The sequence below is a fragment of the Dendrobates tinctorius genome, unplaced genomic scaffold (genome assembly GCF_039654945.1).
Source record: "Dendrobates tinctorius isolate UK_male_01 unplaced genomic scaffold, ASM3965494v1 ptg000038l, whole genome shotgun sequence".
Taxonomy (NCBI): domain Eukaryota; kingdom Metazoa; phylum Chordata; class Amphibia; order Anura; family Dendrobatidae; genus Dendrobates; species Dendrobates tinctorius.
Genome location: NW_027361706.1, coordinates 30,709,823 through 30,724,745, shown reverse-complemented (window position 1 = coordinate 30,724,745; position 14,923 = coordinate 30,709,823).

Sequence of the window (14,923 nt, the reverse complement as noted above, 5' to 3'; positions counted from 1 at the left end):
ACTCCATTTTACTTCTGCCGATCTTAACAGTGGGGAGAGGTTGCTGTTTATCAGTAGGGAGAGAGTTAGGGCTGTGAAGATAGAAGAAGTTGTGCTTGTGCTGATAGCAATTGTGCTGTACAGTTAGAGTGCAGTGACAGGGGAGGATTTTCTTGTGTGCAGCAGCGCTGGTTATTACTAGAGTTGAGCGAAACGGGTCAAAAAATTTCAAAAGTCGCTGACTTTTGGCAAAGTCGGGTTTCATGAAACGAAACCCGACCCTAGGATGAGGTCGGCCACGAGGTCGGCGACTTACGTGCCAAAGTCGCGTTTCAAAAGTTTGTTTTGCGCTCTTTTTCAGCCAATCAGGATCCACGGACACTGTGGGCAACGTGATGACATAGGCAGGGGTCACCACCATCTTTCAGAAGGGCATGCAAGTGATTGGCTTGCTTTGGTGGGCGTCACAGGGGTTATAAAAGGGCGTGCACTGCCGACCGCCATCTTACTTCTGCCGATCTTAGCATAGGGAGAGGTTGCTGCTGCTGATTCTGTAGGGAGAGCGTTAGGCAGGGAAGAAGAAAAAAAACTGCTTCTGCTGCTAGCGATTTTGCCTGTACAACACACCAGTCACTGTGTGTGCAGTGCAAGGGGAGGCTATATTGTGGTGGATCAGCGGTGTTGGTTGTTAGGCTGCCTTCTAAGGCTTCCTGACAGCTGCATTGCTGTTTACCCACTGCTCTGCAAACTGCTTTTTTAAAAGCAATCCCAATTTTTTTTTTTGTCCTGCTGAGGTACTGAGCGTGCATTTTTTCACACCATACAGCGGTGTACGCTCCTCACACAGTACCGTGTAATGGCTGTTATCACAGCCACAGTGAAGCTATCTGTGTGTCACTCTGTGAGAATAAGTCGAGGACATGTTCCGTTCTTACATACCTGCACCTACTAGTTTTGTCTAGCTTTCAAACAGTTAAATATATTTGCTGTTTGATCACATTCAAAACTATAGAGAGACAGCGTGTGTCAGTCCGTATACTTAAAAAACACGGAGCTTGACAATTTTACGTACACCGGACAGCCGTGTACGTGCACGCTCCTCTCAGTACCGTGTAACGGCTGTTATCATGGCCACAGTGAAGCTATCTGTGTGTCACTCTGTGAGAATAAGTCGAGGACATGTTCCGTTCTTACAGACCTGCACCTACTAGTTTTGTCTAGCTTTCAAACAGTTAAATATATTTGCTGTTTGATCACATTCAAAACTATAGAGAGACAGCATGTGTCAGTCCGTACACTTAAAAAACACGGAGCTTGACAATTTTACGTACACCGGACAGCCGTGTACGTACACGCTCCTCTCAGTACCGTGTAACGGCTGTTATCACGGCCACAGTGAAGCTATCTGTGTGTCACTGTGGAAGGATAAGTGGAGGACTTGTTCCGTTCTTACAGACCTACACTCTAGGGAGATTCCTATTCTGCCCAATTCTACATACACCTTGTAGTTTGTGATACACTAGCCAATTTCTGCCTGTGACATAGCGCTCTGATATTCAGTGGGCCTCACACAATCCAAAAGTGTCCAGTGTCCACTAGTGTGTGCAGAAATTCAAAATCTCCCTTATCCTGTAGTCACTTTTTTCACACCTGTGCCATCGAGCCTGTGACATAGCGCTCTGATATTCAGTGGGCCTCACACAATCCAAAAGTGTCCAGTGTCCACTAGTGTGTGCAGAAATTCAAAATCTCTGTGATCCTGTAGTCACTTTTTTCACACCTGTGCCATCGAGCCGGTGACATAGCGCTCTGATATTCAGTGGGCCTCACACAATCCAGAAGTGTCCAGTGTCCACTAGTGTGTGCAGAAATTCAAAATCTCCCTTATCCTGTAGTCACTTTTTTCACACCTGTGCCATCGAGCCTGTGACATAGCGCTCTGATATTCAGTGGGCCTCACACAATCCATAAGTGTCCAGTGTCCACAAGTGTGTGCAGAAATTCAAAATCTCTGTGATCCTGTAGTCATTTTTTTCACACCTCTGCCATCGAGCCTGTGACATAGCGCTCTGATATTCAGTGGGCCTCACACAATCCAAAAGTGTCCAGTGTCCACTAGTGTGTGCAGAAATTCAAAATCTCCCTTATCCTGTAGTCACTTTTTTCACACCTGTGCCATCGAGCCTGTGACATAGCGCTCTGATATTCAGTGGGCCTCACACAATCCAAAAGTGTCCAGTGTCCACTAGTGTGTGCAGAAATTCAAAATCTCCCTTATCCTGTAGTCACTTTATTCACACCTGTGCCATCGAGCCTGTGACATAGCGCTCTGATATTCAGTGGGCCTCACACAATCCAAAAGTGTCCAGTGTCCACTAGTGTGTGCAGAAATTCAAAATCTCTGTGATCCTGTAGTCACTTTTTTCACACATGTGCCATCGAGCCTGTGACATAGCGCTCTGATATTCAGTGGGCCTCACACAATCCAAAAGTGTCCAGTGTCCACTAGTGTGTGCAGAAATTCAAAATCTCCCTTATCCTGTAGTCACTTTTTTCACACCTGTGCCATCGAGCCTGTGACATAGCGCTCTGATATTCAGTGGGCCTGACACAATCCATAAGTGTCCAGTGTCCACAAGTGTGTGCAGAAATTCAAAATCTCTGTGATCCTGTAGTCACTTTTTTCACACCTGTGCCATCGAGCCTGTGACATAGCGCTCTGATATTCAGTGGGCCTCACACAATCCAAAAGTGTCCAGTGTCCACTAGTGTGTGCAGAAATTCAAAATCTCCCTTATCCTGTAGTCACTTTTTTCACACCTGTGCCATCGAGCCTGTGACATAGCGCTCTGATATTCAGTGGGCCTCACACAATCCAAAAGTGTCCAGTGTCCACTAGTGTGTGCAGAAATTCAAAATCTCTGTGATCCTGTAGTCACTTTTTTCACACCTGTGCCATCGAGCCTGTGACATAGCGCTCTGATATTCAGTGGGCCTCACACAATCCAAAAGTGTCCAGTGTCCACTAGTGTGTGCAGAAATTCAAAATCTCCCTTATCCTGTAGTCACTTTTTTCACACCTGTGCCATCGAACCTGTGACATAGCGCTCTGATATTCAGTGGGCCTCACACAATCCATAAGTATCCAGTGTCCACAAGTGTGTGCAGAAATTCAAAATCTCTGTGATTCTGTAGTCACTTTTTTCACACCTGTGCCATCGAGCCTGTGACATAGCGCTCTGATATTCAGTGGGCCTCACACAATCCAAAAGTGTCCAGTGTCCACTAGTTTGTGCAGAAATTCAAAATCTCCCTTATCCTGTAGTCACTTTTTTCACACCTGTGCCATCGAGCCTGTGACATAGCGCTCTGATATTCAGTGGGCCTCACACAATCCATAAGTGTCCAGTGTCCACAACTGTGTGCAGAAATTCAAAATCTCTGTGATCCTGTAATCACTTTTTTCACACCTGTGCCATCGAGCCTGTGACATAGCGCTCTGATATTCAGTGGGCCTCACACAATCCAAAAGTGTCCAGTGTCCACTAGTGTGTGCAGAAATTCAAAATCTCCCTTATCCTGAAGAAACTTTTTTCACACCTGTGCCATCGAGCCTGAGACATAGCGCTCTGATATTCAGTGGGCCTCACACAATCCAAAAATGTCCAGTGTCCACTAGTGTGTGCAGAAATTCAAAATCTCTGTGATCCTGTAGTCATTATTTTCACACCTGTGCCATCGAGCCTGTGACATAGCGCTCTGATATTCAGTGGGCCTCACACAATCCAAATGTGTCCAGTGTCCACTAGTGTGTGCAGAAATTCAAAATCTCTGTGATCCTGTAGTCACTTTTTTCACACCTGTGCCATCGAGCCTGTGACATAGCGCTCTGATATTCAGTGGGCCTCACACAATCCAAAAGTGTCCAGTGTCCACTAGTGTGTGCAGAAATTCAAAATCTCCCTTATCCTGTAGTCACTTTTTTCACACCTGTGCCATCGAGCCTGTGACATAGTGCTCTGATATTCAGTGGGCCTCACACAATCCATAAGTGTCCAGTGTCCACAAGTGTGTGCAGAAATTCAAAATCTCTGTGATCCTGTAGTCACTTTTTTCACACCTGTGCCATCGAGCCTGTGACATAGCGCTCTGATATTCAGTGGGCCTCACACAATCCAAAAGTGTCCAGTGTCCACTAGTGTGTGCAGAAATTCAAAATCTCCCTTATCCTGTAGTCACTTTTTTCACACCTGTGCCATCGAGCCTGTGACATAGCGCTCTGATATTCAGTGGGCCTCACACAATCCATAAGTGTCCAGTGTCCACAACTGTGTGCAGAAATTCAAAATCTCTGTGATCCTGTAATCACTTTTTTCACACCTGTGCCATCGAGTCTGTGACATAGCGCTCTGATATTCAGTGGGCCTCACACAATCCAAAAGTGTCCAGTGTCCACTAGTGTGTGCAGAAATTCAAAATCTCCCTTATCCTGTAGCCACTTTTTTCACACCTGTGCCATCGAGTCTGTGACATAGCGCTCTGATATTCAGTGGGCCTCACACAATCCAAAAGTGTCCAGTGTCCACTAGTGTGTGCAGAAATTCAAAATCTCTGTGATCCTGTAGTCACTATTTTCACACCTGTGCCATCGAGCCTGTGACATAGCGCTCTGATATTCAGTGGGCCTCACACAATCCAAATGTGTCCAGTGTCCACTAGTGTGTGCAGAAATTCAAAATCTCTGTGATCCTGTAGTCACTTTTTTCACACCTGTGCCATCGAGCCTGTGACATAGCGCTCTGATATTCAGTGGGCCTCACACAATCCAAAAGTGTCCAGTGTCCACTAGTGTGTGCAGAAATTCAAAATCTCCCTTATCCTGTAGTCACTTTTTTCACACCTGTGCCATCGAGCCTGTGACATAGCGCTCTGATATTCAGTGGGCCTCACACAATCCAAAAGTGTCCAGTGTCCACTAGTGTGTGCAGAAATTCAAAATCTCCCTTATCCTGTAGTCACTTTTTTCACACCTGTGCCAGCGAGCCTGTGACATAGCGCTCTGATATTCAGTGGGCCTCACACAATCCATAAGTGTCCAGTGTCCACAAGTGTGTGCAGAAATTCAAAATCTCTGTGATCCTGTAGTCACTTTTTTCACACCTGTGCCATCGAGCCTGTGACATAGCGCTCTGATATTCAGTGGGCCTCACACAATCCAAAAGTTTCCAGTGTCCACTAGTGTGTGCAGAAATTCAAAATCTCCCTTATCCTGTAGTCACTTTTTTCACACCTGTGCCATCGAGCCTGTGACATAGCGCTTTGATATTCAGTGGGCCTCACACAATCCAAAAGTGTCCAGTGTCCACTAGTGTGTGCAGAAATTCAAAATCTCCCTTATCCTGTAGTCACTTTTTTCACACCTGTGCCATCGAGCCTGTGACATAGCGCTCTGATATTCAGTGGGCCTCACACAATCCATAAGTGTCCAGTGTCCACAAGTGTGTGCAGAAATTCAAAATCTCTGTGATCCTGTAGTCACTTTTTTCACACCTGTGCCATCAAGCCTGTGACATAGCGCTCTGATATTCAGTGGGCCTCACACAATCCAAAAGTGTCCAGTGTCCACTAGTGTGTGCAGAAATTCAAAATCTCCATTATCCTGTAGTCACTTTTTTCACACCTGTGCCATCGAGCCTGTGACATAGCGCTCTGATATTCAGTGGGCCTCACACAATCCATAAGTGTCCAGTGTCCACAAGTGTGTGCAGAAATTCAAAATCTCCCCTGTCCTATAGACACCTTGTACCTTGTTTTACATTACGATATAGTTTGTTGGATTTTGTCTACATTTCTACAAAAAATGAGGAAGGCTGGTGGAAGAGGCCATGGAATTGGGCGGGGGTTGGCAGCTGGTAATGATGGTGTTGGTGGTGGATCTGATGGTAGTGGCAAGAGCAAAATAGGACCGAATGCAGGAGGTGTTGAGCCTGCGTCATCGTCTGGCTCCATAAGGCTTCGAAGGCTTAGTTTTCTAGGAGTTGGCAAACCGCTTTTAAAGCCAGAGCATCAGGAAAAAGTTTTGTCTTACATTGCTGACTCAGCCTCCAGCTCTATCGCCTCCTCTTCTGAAGTTGTAAAAAGTAAAAGCACTGAGTCGTCATTGGAGGCTCATGTTCATGAACCACACCTTTCCTTGTGTCCTTCACCCCAACCAAGATTGAAGAATGACGCAGGCCATACTACTGATTACTCCATGGAGCTGTTTTCACATACCATGCCTGGATTATCAAGTGAAATGGTGAATTACCCAGGCCAAGTTGAATCTGACATGGAGTGCACTGATGCACAGCCGCTGATAGATGATTCTGCTGGTACATTCACTCAGAGCACTACATTGTCCTCGCAGTGTACAGAGCCAGATTCTGACCCTGATGAGACTCAGGTGCCCCTTCCCGCACACTATACTACCATACACGGTGTCACAGAGGAAGGTGCACATGACATTGAAGAGGAGGTGATGGATTACCCAGTTGTTGACCCAGATTGGCATCCATTGGGGGAAGAGGGTTCTGCTTCCAATAGCTCAGATGAGGAGCATCCACAGCAGACATCGACATCGCAACAGCTGTTATCTGGCAGGCCCGGAGCACTCCAAAGACAGGTTCCAAAAATCAAAAGAGTTGCTGGACAGCTTGTCCAGAGGGTCAAAAGATCACAGCGTTCTAGGCCGCAAAATGTCTGCCAAAGTAGGAAGAGTGCAGTGTGGCACTTTTTTGAACAAAATCCTCATGATCAGGCCAAGGTTATCTGTAAGAAGTGCGCAAAGACCTTTAGCCGAGGGAAAAATCTGAAAAATTTGAATACCAGTTGCATGCTTAGACATTTAACCACCATGCACTTGCAAGCGTGGACACAACACCAAACCTCAAGTGCCACATGTGCAACTGATCACAAAGAAGGTAGTCAGCAACGCTACATTGTTTCCCCCACTGTAAGCCCACCGGTTAGCACAGCAGCAAATGTTGAGGTGTCGTTGCAAGGCCACAGCAGTCAGGGAATCCCACTGTTATATCAACGAAATACTGAATCAATGCCATCAGAAAGAACACCAACTCCATCACCATCATCAACCCTCTCTCAGTCCGCCCTGTCCACTGCTACTTCCACCATATGCAGCTCTCAAGTCCAGCTCACCCTCCCAGACACTATGAGTAGGTCAAGAAAGTACTCAGTCTCTCATCCGCGTACACTGGGTTTGAACGCCCACATTGCCAAGCTAATCTCGTTTGAGATGATGCCCTATCGGTTGGTGGAAAGCGGAGCTTTCCGCGAACTCATGGCCTATGCAGTACCACGCTATGACCTACCCAGTCGCCACTTCTCCTCTCGCAAAGCCATCCCAGCCCTCCACCATCATGTAAAAGACCGCATTGTCCATGCACTCAAGCAGTCAGTGAGTGGAAAGGTGCACCTCACAACTGATGCATGGTACAGTCGGCATGGCCAGGGCCGTTACGTGTCCATCACTGCGCACTGGGTTAATGTAGTGGATGCAGGGTCCACAGGGGACAGCGGTGGTGGGACAGTGCTGCCTAGCCCACGGTATAGGAAACAGTTGGCTGTAGACGTTCGACCCTCCTCCTCCTCCTCCTCCAGAAGTGAAAGCTCATCCACAGAGCGCAGTCGTACGAGCACTCCATCTGCAGCTGCCACTGTTGCACACGAGGTGTCCCCCTATCGAGCAGCTAGTGGAAAGCGTCAGCAGGCTGTGTTGCAGATGATGTGTTTGGGCGACAGACACACCGCCGAGGTGCTGGCCGAGTACTTGAAGCGACAAACTGAGTCATGGCTGGGCAGTGTACATCTTGAGGCAGGAAAGGTAGTTAGTGATAATGACCGTAATTTTGTGGCAGCCATAGCCCTTTCAAAACTCAGCCACATACCTTGCTTGGCTCACACCTTGAACCTGGTGGTGCAGTGCTTCCTCAAAAATTATCCGGAGTTAACAGCCCTGCTCCAGAAGGTGCGAAGACTGTGCGCGCACATCCGCCGGTCGCCTGTACACTCCGTTCGTATGCAGAAGCTGCAGCGATTGCTCCACCTTCCCAACCACCGCCTCATTATCGACATTGCAACAAGGTGGAACTCCACCCTGCACATGGTGGAGCGGCTGGGCGAGCAGAGGCAGGCCATAATGCATTTGTGGGAGGATACACGGCCAGGCACTTTGAGAGCAGACATGGAGTTGACAGGTGTGCAGTGGTCGAAGCTGAAAGACCTCTGTAAAGTCCTTCAGTGTTTTGAGGAATGCACACAGCTGGTAAGCGCAGACGACGCCATCCTAAGCATGAGCATCCCACTTATGCGTCTGCTCATGCAAACTTTGACGCACCTTAAGGAGCAGGCGTCTGCAGCCAATGTTGATGAGGAGGAAGAGGAGGAGGGAATCCTTTATGACATTCAGCCATTGTCTGCTCAGGGACCTCTCCTGGACGAGGTGGAGGAAGAAGAGGAGGAGGAGGATGATGATGGGGATGATTACTTAGGGGAGGAGGATGCATCTCGTGGGGCAAGTGAAAATGTTGGCGTGGCAAGGTCTGGTACAGGGTTTGTGCGTGACTGGAGGGATGTGGATTTGCCAGAAAGTGCTCCTCCAACCAGCACTCGCAGTGCATCATTGACATCGGGAACATTGGCTCACATGTCAGATTATGCCTTGCAGATCCTAAAAAGGGACCCCCGCATTGCCAAAATGATGAACGATGACGACTACTGGTTGGCCAGCATCCTGGATCCACGCTATAAAGGCAAATTACAAAACATCATGCCACAGGAGAACCTTGACCTAATATTGGCTAATAAACAAGCAACTCTGGTAAATCGGTTGCTTGAGGCATTCCCAGCACACAGCAGCGGTGATGGTTCTCACACGAGCCGTACGGGCCAGGGGCAGCTTGGCAGAGGTGTTCATGGTGCACACAGCAGAAGTGGCGTTGGAGACAGGGGTTTCATGACAATGTTGTGGACTGATTTTTCAAGTACCGCTCACACAACTGGTAATACTGCATCGATGGAAAGTGACAGGAGACAGCAGTTGTCAACTATGGTTACAAACTACTTTTCCTCCCATATCGATGTTCTCCCACACAGGTCATTCCCCTTTGACTATTGGGCCGCTAAACTGGACACCTGGCCTGAATTGGCACAATATGCCTTACAGGAGCTCGCTTGCCCAGCTGCAAGTGTGCTATCAGAAAGAGTCTTCAGTGCATCTGGATCAATCCTGACAGAAAAAAGGACCCGTCTGTCAACCCAAAATGTGGATGATCTAACCTTCATTAAAATGAACCATGCATGGGTTTCCAAGGATTTTGTCCCACCTTCCCCTGATGACACATAGGGTGACAAAAAATGGCTTGCTTTGGTCCACCTCTTCCTGGGACTTGACCTATTTCGCCTTTTGCATCAGCTGAATGTCCAACATCAACATATGCCACTTTCTAAAGCTCCCTAACTGTGCTGCCCCCCCCCATGGCCGGGGTCACCACCTAGCGCACAACACCGTGCGAGTGCCGTTGCCCTGGACAGGTGGGTAGGCCGACTCTTGGGCGCGGGCACTGGCACAGGGTCCCTCATAGTGCAATCAAGTGTCTCTGACGGTGGTGGTGCACACCCGCCGTCAGACACACCGCCGTACTATGAGGGGCCCAGTGCCAGTACCGACGCCCACGAGTGGGCCCCCCTTGCTTGGGCAGGGCCCCAGCATTTGCAATCTTTACCTCTCCCTGCTCCTCCGCTGTGTAGTCTGGGCCGTCAAATCCATACTGTGCCTGACACCGTCTGAGCCTGCCTCCTGATGTATAGACATATATTTTGAATGTGTACGCTATCCATACATGTTATCCGGGGATACGGTACCCTTTCTCACCTTTGTGCAATCACGTGCAAGCCATACTGGGCCTAACACCGTCTGAGCCTGCCTTCTGATGTATAGACATATATTTTGAATGTGTACGCTATCCATACATGTTATCCGGGGATACGGTACCCTTTCTCACCTTTGTGCAATCACGTGCAAGCCATACTGGGCCTAACACCGTCTGAGCCTGCCTCCTGATGTATAGACATATATTTTGAATGTGTACGCTATCCATACATGTTATCCGGGGATACGGTACCCTTTCTCACCTTTGTGCAATCACGTGCAAGCCATACTGGGCCTAACACCGTCTGAGCATGCCTCCTGATGTATTGACATATATTTTGAATGTGTATGCTATCCATACATGTTATCCGGGGATACGGTACCCTTTCTCACCTTTGTGCAATCACGTGTAATCCATACTGGGCGTGAGAACGGCTGGCGAGCTGTTAAGCAAGCTACAGCACCTGTGGTTTGCACACGTAAGTTTTCATTTTTTCAGGAATGACGGTTAGGCCTAATTCCGGAACTGCGGTTGACCTGCACTTACTGGGAAATCATCGTTCGTGGGTAATAATTGTAATCAGTGATCCCCATCACTAACGTTGTTCAGCGGGTTATCTGCACCTGTAAGCGACAAACACTGGCCTTTTCTGTGTAGCGCACATGCAGCCACGGACATGTAAGGGCATGACACACCAGTTATTGGCCAATCTCATGTGCCAGGGCCTCACGTGTCCCTCTAGTAAGCCGGACTCGGACCGTGGGGCATGACGGAGTCTCGTTCGTTAACGGAATTAAGCTTGCAATGTGTGCATCTTTTCTGTAGCTGGCATGGTTGAGGTTTCCCAGGTGGAGTCAAATTTAACCGTAGGCTCCACTCCTGGTGGTGCCCTTCTGGACATTCCTTTAAGGTTCAGCTTTGCAACCATACTGCCCACGTAAAACAAACACTTTGCCTTCATGAACGCTGTTTGGAGGGTCATGACTCGTGGGAATAACGCCGCCCAATCAGTTAACCTGCTAGAGAGATCCTTCGTTGCTCCCAAGCATGACATCACACTCCCTAGGAGGAAGGTAATGCCACTGTGGCGACCGTACTCCTGGGGGCGACACAAGTGCACTGATGCCCTGCCACTGCTCGTTGAATCTGCTGGTACATTGACCCAGACCACTACATTCCCCTCGCACGCTACACGGCCTGAATCTGACCCTGATGAAACTCAGGTTACCCTTCCCATATACAGTTCCATCTTACACGGTGACAAAGAGGAAGCTGCAGGTGAAAGTGCAGGTTCGGCCCACCCGCCATCAGACACACCACCGTACTATCAGGGGCCCTGTGCCAGTGCCATCGCCAACGAGTGTGCCCCCCCTGCTTGCTCAGGATCACAGCACTTGCAAGGTTGAAATACTGTGCAGTGAGATGGAAGATGGGGACGACAAGGAGTCCAGACTAGTACAGGGATTCCCTAGCGAGGAGACTTATTTGATTGTTTTCAATGTTGGGACAGCAATTTTTGGGGAGCACTATACTCTGGAGAATGATAGATGGGGCCCACCATACACTGGAACATTCCAAAGGTGGACATCAGACACTGGAGCAGCATTTACAGGGCCCATTATACACTAGAGCATTAGAAATGGGGCCCATTATGTTTGGAGCATTATTTGGGCCCATAAGACGGTGGAGCTTCATCCATGGGGACCAACATATACTGTAGCATTATGTGGAGCTCATCATATACTGTTTCAAACATTATATGGGACCAATGATTCTGTATGGAGAAATAGATGGGCCTCGTCATGAGATGTAAAAAGTGAAGTATTTTTCATTGTACTATACTGCTATTTCACTGCCGTATCTGAGCATGATGAGTTGTGGTTAGTGTTGAGCATTCCGATACCGCAAGTATCGGGTATCGGCCGATACTTGCTGTATCGGAATTCCGATACCGACTTCCGATATTTTTTCAATATCGGAATTCGGCATCGGAATCGGAAGTTCAGTTGATTGACGGCCTGACGTCATCATGATGCGCGGTGTGTGCGCATCATGATGCGCCGTCATTTCGGGCCTGCCGGGGGTCTCTGCCGGCCTGCCGGGGGGCTGTGCCGGCCTGCCGGGGGGCTGTGTGGACTGCCCGGGGTCTGTACCGGCCTGCCGGGGGGCTGTGCCGGCCTGCCGGTGGTCTGTGCACCCTGTGGGGGTCTGTACCGGCCTGCCGGGGGGCTGTGCCGGCCTGCCGGGGGGCTGTGCTGATGTCCGGGGGTCTGTGCAAGCATCGTCCGATGGGACTACAAGTCCCATCGGGCGATGCCTGCTACCATGACAGTGATTGACACATTAGCCAATGATGGGACAGTAGTAGTCCCATCATCCGGCTAATGTGTTAAATGTTAAAAAAAAAAAAAAAAAAAAAAATACTACATACATACTACATGCATACTACATACATGCTACATTCATACTACATACATGCTACATATATACTACATACATACTACATACATGCTACATACATACTGCATGCTACATACATACTACATACATACTACATACATGCTACATTCATACTACATACTACATACATGCTACATTCATACTACATAAATACTACATGCAACATACATACTACATATATACTACATGCATGCTACATACATACTGCATGCTACATACATACCACATATATACTACATATATACTACATGCATGCTACATGCATGCTACATGCTACATACATAACACATATATACTACATACATACTACATGCATGCTACATACATACTACATACATACTGCATGCTACATACATACTACATACATACTACATGCATGCTACATACATACTACATATATACTACATGCATGCTACATACATACTACATGCTACATACATACTACATATATACTACATACATACTACATACATGCTACATACATACTACATGCATGCTACATACATACTACATGCATGCTACATACATACTACATATATACTACATGCATGCTACATACATACTACATGCTACATACATACTACATATATACTACATACATACTACATACATGCTACATACATACTGCATGCTACATACATACTACATATATACTACATACATACTACATACATGCTACATACATACTGCATGCTACATACATACTACATACATACTACATACATACTACATGCATGCTACATGCATGCTACATGCATGCTACATACATACTACATGCATGCTACATGCATGCTACATACATACTACATGCTACATACATACCACATATATACTACATACATACAATACATTCATACAATACATACATAGACATACAGTACATATAACATAGAGTAACATACTTACCAATACTTGTCACATTGTTCCCCGAAGCCATTGTCTTTTCCGGGATAAATATTAACATAACAAACCACAAAAATACTCACCCACGATCCGAAGCAGTCCACGAGTGTGTCCCACGACGATCTTGGGTAGAGAACGGCAGCATCAGATGATGCTGCCGTTCTCTACGGGCTGCAGGAATCCAATGACGGAAGGTAGGTATCCTTCCGCACTGTATTCCTCCGCCACTTAAAAAAAAAAAAGTCCCTAGTCTCACTTTATGCCATTGCTGTGTGGGAATTTCCCACACAGCAATGGCATAAAGTGAGACTAGGGACTTTTTTTTTTTTAAGTGGCGGAGGAATACAGTGCGGAAGGATACCTACCTTCCGTCATTGGATTCCTGCAGCCCGTAGAGAAAGGCAGCATCATCTGATGCTGCAGTTCTCTACCCAAGATCGTCGTGGGACACACTCGTGGACTGCTTCGGATCGTGGGTGAGTATTTTTGTGGTTTGTTATGTTAATATTTATCCCGGAAAAGACAATGGCTTCGGGGAACAATGTGACAAGTATTGGTAAGTATGTTACTCTATGTTATATGTACTGTATGTCTATGTATGTATTGTATGAATGTATTGTATGTATGTAGTATATATGTGGTATGTATGTAGCATGTAGTATGTATGTAGCATGCATGTAGCATGCATGTAGTATGTATGTAGCATGCATGTAGCATGCATGTAGCATGCATGTAGTATGTATGTAGTATGTATGTAGTATGTATGTAGCATGCAGTATGTATGTAGCATGTATGTAGTATGTATGTAGTATACATGTAGTATGTATGTAGCATGCAGTATGTATGTAGCATGTATGTAGTATGTATGTAGTATATATGTAGTATGTATGTAGCATGTAGTATGTATGTAGCATGCATGTAGTATATATGTAGTATGTATGTAGCATGCATGTAGTATGTATGTAGCATGCATGTAGTATGTATGTAGCATGCATGTAGTATGTATGTAGCATGTATGTAGTATGTATGTAGTATATATGTAGTATGTATGTAGCATGTAGTATGTATGTAGCATGCATGTAGTATATATGTAGTATGTATGTAGCATGCATGTAGTATGTATGTAGTATGTATGTAGCATGCAGTATGTATGTAGTATGTATGTAGCATGCATGTAGTATGTATGTAGTATATATGTGTTATGTATGTAGCATGTAGCATGCATGTAGCATGCATGTAGTATATATGTAGTATATATGTGGTATGTATGTAGCATGCAGTATGTATGTAGCATGCATGTAGTATATATGTAGTATGTATGTTGCATGTAGTATTTATGTAGTATGAATGTAGCATGTATGTAGTATGTAGTATGAATGTAGCATGTATGTAGTATGCATGTTGTATGTATGTAGCATGTAATTTTTTTTTTTTTTTTTTTTACATTTAACACATTAGCCGGATGATGGGACTACTACTGTCCCATCATTGGCTAATGTGTCAATCACTGTCATGGTAGCAGGCATCGCCCGATGGGACTTGTAGTCCCATCGGACGATGCCTGCACAGACCCCCGGAGCCTGCACAGCCCCCCGGCAGGCCGGCACAGCCCCCCGGCAGGCCGGCACAGCCCCCCGGAGCCTGCACAGCCCCCC